Below are 6,712 nucleotides of genomic sequence, written 5' to 3' on the forward strand. Positions count from 1 at the left end.
ACTCAGCCCTGAGCTCTGCTCTGGGCCCAGCTACATCCTCTGCCCCCCCAGCCCTCCCCACCGCAGCCCTGATCGCAGCCCCCCCGTCCACGGCCCTGCTCCCAGCTACAGCCCCCATCCCCAACTGTGGCCCCACTCCCGGCCTAAGCTGAAATGGGGCAGGAGCGTGCAGGGTAAAAAGTTTGGGGACCACTGGTTTAGAGTCTCTGGCCTTCAGACTTAAAAACAGCCAAAAAGAATGGTAAATTTTCCTGTAGCTGTGTTTTATTTCCTTCATTCAGCTCCAAGCCCACAAGACAAGCTTCCTTGCATAGCATTTCTCAGGCGCAATAGGGCCATTAACCAATCCTTCGAATTGCAATGATCCTTGATGACCCATCTGATTTTGATAGTCCTTCTGGATGGGCAAGAGAGACGATTCCCATGCCTGAGTTCACAAGTTCAGAGCAAACATTTTCAAAGTGATGAAGCAAAAAACTGACATTTCCTTTAGCATGGAATACAAACATTGCAAGTGAGATTAGTGCACGCAGCAACTTACACAAGCATTTCATAGAGTCTAACTACATTCTTATAAGACTAATACCTACTTTGAGCAAAACTCACACACATGTGAAGTGGTCTGATCTCCAGCTAGAAGTCTGTCAGTTCTTAGCTTACGCCTGCAGCCTGGGGAAAAGCTGGCATCTGGCCTGCCAGCATCACAAGGGGCATCTTGCTCAATATTTCCCACTGCATGAAGCTGGCAAGGAGGGAGCTAGAGAATGTAGGAGGTACAAGGGCACAATTCCCTCTTGGAGCTCTTCCTGGGATGGCAAAGCTATGGCTGATCCCAGAGCCACTTACACTGGGATTAGTCAAGAGGCTCATCCAACCCTCGTTGACTGATATGTTAAACCTTTGCATTGCTGGGAAGGAGTAGAACTATTTAATGATCAACAGAAAATATAACCTCAAGAATTCATAGTGGCAATTATAGAGAGAGTCACACATTTTATCCGTCTGCCTGTAATATCAAACAGGAATTTTAAAAGCATACGGTTTCTTTAGTAAGAATTCCATAAGGGCTTTTAAACTGGCTGCTTTTTCAAATTCCCTTTGGAAATCATTTGTTAGGATACGCAAAAATCCCCCCGATCGTGATATTTCTGTGAAATTCACTAAAGCAGTTTCCAAGCTCCACCTGCCAAAGAGACAAACTTACTTTTCAAGTTGTGTGTTGAATCTAAATCTACAAGCTTCACCTTGAAGAGATTCAAGGTTTTTCCCACTCACTCTTACCAATGTTGTAAAACAGAATACAAGCATTAAGGCAAGACATGTTTATCAAATGTTTAACGCTCCTCTGTTTACAATGAGTGAAACTTTATTTGTACAAGCCTAACAAGTGTCAAAATGCTTCTTGGCAATCACTTCTCAACAGAGATACAGATAACGATCAGCACATCAGAGCAAATATGGATATTGTACAAGATGTGTGAGCAAAGAGAACCCAAACGCCTTGCTTCTTTTAACTCAGAGACCCAGTCCTACAAGGTGCTGAAGTATGGTGACCAGATAGAAAGTGCGAAAAATCAGGACAGGTAATGAGGGGTAATAGACACCTATATAAGGAAAAGCCCCGAATATATAAAATTGGGATGGCTGGTCAACCTACGCTGACGGTCTCTCTATGGCCCCCATTACATAGTATCTTAAGATCTCATTATTTTTAATATGTTTTTCCTCACAGCATCAATGAGGGTTTTAACACCAGTGAGATTTCAGGACACTGAACACCTTACAGATAATGGTTGGCATATTGGGTCCTATGATAAGCAAGTATTTATTTTCATTGAATTTTCCTTGCTCCGTGTAGCCAATTGCCATGGGCCTCCTGCCTCTCTGGGTGGTCTCACTCCTCTGCAATAACTGGACTCACAGGCTTCACCCAGTGCAATCACCCATGCTCATTTATTTACAGTGGGTAAGTACAGACTCCACTTTCCAACCAGGCTCACTTGGTTCCCGAGGCTTTGGGCTGCTGAACCGCACTGGGCCAAAAGGCAAACTAAAGTGCAGGGCTTCTACCCTCCTCCCTGGCCACGCCTCACTCTGCTTTCTCTCTGGCTGGGTTATACACACCCTGCAGCTAGGGGGACAGCTGTTCCTGCTTGCCTCCTTAGGCACATTCCTGGCTTCTTCTAATCAGCCCCTTCAGCTGCAAATTCCTTCCCTGGCATCGAGGACTCTGCTGGCCCCCTTTATTCCAGCCCAGGCAGCTGAGTGGGGGGCAGAGGCACAGAGAGGACCTAACCCCCTTAACTCTGCCACACCCCATTTGTGATTTTTTTTCTCCTCATTCTCTTTTACTCTAATGGGATACTGGCAATTTATCAAAAATTCACACCAACTTTCCCCATGCATTCCCTATCATGAAGGTCCCAAACTGCAGAATCTGGATCCTTATCAAAGTATTCCTCTGGGAGTTGGAGTGTCAGATCCAAAGACTTACATTCACTAACTTAAGAGCTCCCCTTTTTCTACAGAAGTGAGGTAAGCACCTAATGAAGACAAGGTAGTATGCAATTTTCACAGGAGTTAAACTGGCCCCGCTAAACCTTGGGCTCCCCCACCACCTCCAGCTCAACCTGTTATCACACATGTAACCCATTGTAGGCCAGCAGGCCTGATCACCAGCCTAGGAAAAACCCTTGGCATACCTAGGTCACTTTGTAACCTTCCCTGTTCATGCATCAACACCAAAAAGGAAATGTAGAACACTATAAGGTAGCAGTCCTGTCCCCAGCCTAGACTGTCAGGCCCTCTAACCTCCAGCAGCTAATGGTCAGGACCTTCCCCAGCTCAACAGGACCTGCCCCCCCTATAATCTTCTGGTGCAGCTATACCAGAGTGTACTCCCAGCCCTCTCTTGGTCCCAGGCTTTACATGGAAGCTGGACCCTCATTTATATCCTCTAGGTGAGCAGCATCAGATCCAATCAATAGATTCTGTCCAGCTGAGTAGGATGAGAGGAGCCCAGCAGACAGGTGCTGGGAGTCCAGAACAGGGCCAGCTGCTCCCTGGCCCTGAAAGGGGAAGAACGTCCCATTACAGCTATAGACTGCCTTGTCTTCACTAGGGTTTTACTTTGTATTAATTACCTCAAGTTCAGAACACACCTTTTTTCCCCACCAAAGACAAGGCTTAAGAGTTGATTGAGGCCTATGTCTATTTTCAAAGGACAGTAATATAAATGTACTCAATTTTAGGTCACGCAAGGTTATATCATGTTTTCAGTATGCAGCACAAATAGTTGGGTGGGTGGATGCTTAAGTGCATTGCCTCTGGAGGAGACCCAGGAGACATTGTCTCCCCCAAATCTCTACAGTACCAAGAGAAGTCCACTATTAGACCTCAGAAGGTGCTGCAGGATATTCTCCTTTGGGGTGGCATACGTGGGGGAGAGGACACCTTCTCCTCCTCATTCCTGCTCTCTTTGGAGTGGCTCATGTACCAGAGCCCATTCACAGGGAGTAATCGCTATACACATTGTATTTTGGCCAGCTTCTGCATGGCAGCATAAGGAGGGGGGGAAAAAAGCCCAAATGGGACAATAGAGAAGCAAACCATCTTTATTTCAAGGTGATTTTTAAGAGGTTCCTCCAGAAACATCAACGTTCTGAGTCCAAAACTTGACTTAGACCCACCCCTCCCCCAAATATGTATGGCTACCTCATTACACAAGGGCAATGGATAGAAGGCTTGTCCTTTGGGAAGAGACTCTGCAACTATTTCTTTCCATTGGTGGTTTAACACTGACAGTCTGCTTAGAAGAAGTGTGTTTTAAGAAGGGAATTGAACAAAGAGAAGATAGTTAATTGATATGTAAATGGGAGAATAGTCCCACTATTGTGGGGAACTTTCCAGGCATCTATACTACCCTGCTGGAATCGGATGTCAAAAGAATCTGAGTCCCCGCCGCAACTCCCTTTACCCAGATGCCTGTCTGACTTCGAGGACTCCTCTTCCTCTCTCTCACACTGTGGCATGGGGACACTGCACACAACTATCCCTAGCACTCGAGAAAATGTTCGGTCTGTTCCATACCCATCCTAGGCCCTCTGCCCAGGCCCTGGCTGAGCTGTGGTGACACCCCAGGTGAGGCAGCTACACGCCTTCAGGCTCTAGGTGACAGGACCCTCCTCCCCAAAAGCGTCACCTCCCACCCCCAAGTCCAGTCTTCAACCTCTTGTCTGCATTGGTCCTGTCAAGGGTCCCACCTTGCCCTCCCCAGCCACTTATTGTGTGCAGCTCCAGGATTACATGTGGCAGGGCCAGTGTCTACTGTCCGGCTCTGGCTCCGCGGCCCCCCCTGCAGCTCAGCCCTAGCTCACAGCTAGAGCAGCTGGACTATGCTGCTCCAGGCCACTGCTTTCTCCTGGATCCACTTTACTCTGCCCTGGCAGCTCCAGCTCACATAGAGGACAGGCCCTTGAACTCAACTCCCTTATTGGCCTGTCCATCCTCTCAATCCAGCTGACTTGGAGAGCTGACCTCTCCCCATTGGCCCTATGGACTGTCTGTTTCAGGATCCTGACTCATCTCCAGCCCTTTCCCTGTCTCCTGGTAGTGGGCCAGAGCCAAACAAACAAACCCCTCAAGTTTCAGTGAGGGGCCAACAGCCCCTTTACAGATGCAGCCGTGGAAGGAGAGAGTTTCAGCCTAGCAATGGCACACAGGACGAGTGTGGGAGACTGGTTCCAGTTCAACCAAACAAAACCCATCTTTCTGCCTCATGATATTAAGCTGTCTGCCCAGTGGAGAGGCAGCAAGACGTGCTCTCTGTAGGGTTACCAGGTATCTGGTTTTCAACCGGAAAGTCCGATCAAAAAGGGGACCTGGCAGTGTCCGGTCAGCACCGCTGCCAGGACACTAAAAGTCCAGTTACCCGCAGGGCAGGAAGAGTAGCAGCTGCTGCTGTTGGAGCCTGCAGGAGCTGCTCTGCTTAGCTGTGCTGAGGGAGAGAACCTGGCTCCAGCCTCTCCAGCGGAGAGGAAGGTACTTGCCCCCCAGTCGCTGTGGTGGGGGGAGCGAAGGAATCCTGTCTGCCCTCCCCCACTGTGCTATGTCCTGATTTTCCCATCCTAGCCCCTCACTCTGAGAATCGACACCTCCCCCCCCCCCCGCTGTGCCCTGTTTGTCCCCGCCCCAGCCCCTCACTCTGGGAACCAACCCTCCTACCCTGGCCCCTTGCTCTGGGGGGGGGGGAGAAGAGTGACTGGGGGCGTGGCCTGGGGAGAAGGAGAGTCCAGTTTTCATCAATTAGAAAGTTGGCAACCCTAGCTCTGTAACTTGCCACTCTCTACTGCTTCACTGCAATCAGTGTTGCAAGAGTCCTGGCCATGTACTGATCCCTAAAAAGGATTAAATAAACACGCTGGGGGAAGCTAAAATTCATTGGATCACAGACATTGCAACCAAAGGCAAAATTCTCTGGGCTGCAGCATCAGCTTTCTGATACTACATTGTGACATGAAATATAGCCATTTCCATTTCATAATTTTTTTTTTTTTGGTTATGCTTATATGTATGTTCAGTTGAGAAATTCTTTCAGCACTACACACTAGATCTAGGGAGAAATTTGCTCTTTAGAACTTCTATTTAACATTGTTTGAAGCCTTGTGAAATTTGTGCTGTTTTATAGTTTACCAAAAAAATTGTTTTCCATTCCAAATCTGTGTACAATAATTTACTGTAGTCTGTCACCAATATTGCATCTAAACCTCACCCAGACACACACACATAAAAAACCCACAACATTTACCCTATTAGATCATTTACATTACATTTAACCTAGTCTTTTGATCCAAATTTATTTAAAGCCTAAAGAGATGACACAATTCCAGGAGCAGCCAGAAGGAAGCCAAGTCTTGAAGGAGATGAATAGGAAACATTAAATTTAATCACAAGAGTCTTTGAATCCAAACTGCTGACAAAGGGTGCCATTAAAATATATTGCATGCAAACTTTTCTAGAACTAGTAAATAGATTTTCTAAGTAAACATCCAAGATTTTTTTCTCATGCAATCAGGTATCTATATATATAATTTTCGGAATATTCCAATTCCAATCCATCAATATAAATTAAATCCTTTGAATACTCAGAAATGAAAGATCTCAGGAAAATAAAATATATCCCATGAAACCTTCACATTTTGAAATCTGGGTTGATTAAAATATTGACCATTTGAAAGTCAAGTAGTCTTAGAATATACTTCATATCAAAACACTTTCACCCTCTTGTTTTTATTTTTTTAGTAATGACTAGGTATAACAGCATAATTAAGCCTGTGACAGTTTTTCCATTATAAATTTCTATTTTCATGAATTTATGACTCCTCTGTGAACGTTTGTTCCAGGCTAATGACTTTTTGAAGTGTTGAGATCAAAGATCACATAGCATTTACATTTAAAAGAAAACTGGACCCTTTTTGCTCAGTACAGCAAGCCAGAAGTTCACAACACGGGTGCTGGAGATGATAAATGACTCTATCCTGCTTTATTTTGATTTCACGTTGGAAGAAGCAATTGACTTCATAAATAATAAACATTGAAACTCTAAGGCTAAACTAGTATTCAAGGATGGATACTGGGCTATTCCCTTACATTGGACACTGATGTTCTAAATGATGTCACTCTCTTGTTAGTGAGCCGTCTCTCACAATAGGCT

At 45.9% G+C, this 6,712-nt stretch overlaps 1 long non-coding RNA gene across 1 annotated transcript; it reads right to left on the reverse strand.

Annotated features, from left to right (window-relative positions):
* Positions 1–290: 290 nt before the first annotated feature.
* On the reverse strand, positions 291–2,898 carry LOC137163700 (uncharacterized). Its single transcript, XR_010922793.1, has 3 exons — positions 2,703–2,898; positions 1,122–1,183; positions 291–427 (listed from the first exon to the last, which is right to left on the reverse strand). It is a non-coding gene; the product is annotated as an uncharacterized lncRNA (long non-coding RNA).
* Positions 2,899–6,712: the final 3,814 nt, after the last annotated feature.

Source organism: Emydura macquarii, unplaced genomic scaffold, assembly GCF_026122565.2.
Source record: "Emydura macquarii macquarii isolate MOO-44397 ecotype Brisbane River unplaced genomic scaffold, CSIRO-AGI_Emac_v2 contig_2636, whole genome shotgun sequence".
In the NCBI taxonomy this organism is placed as follows: Eukaryota; Metazoa; Chordata; order Testudines; family Chelidae; genus Emydura; species Emydura macquarii.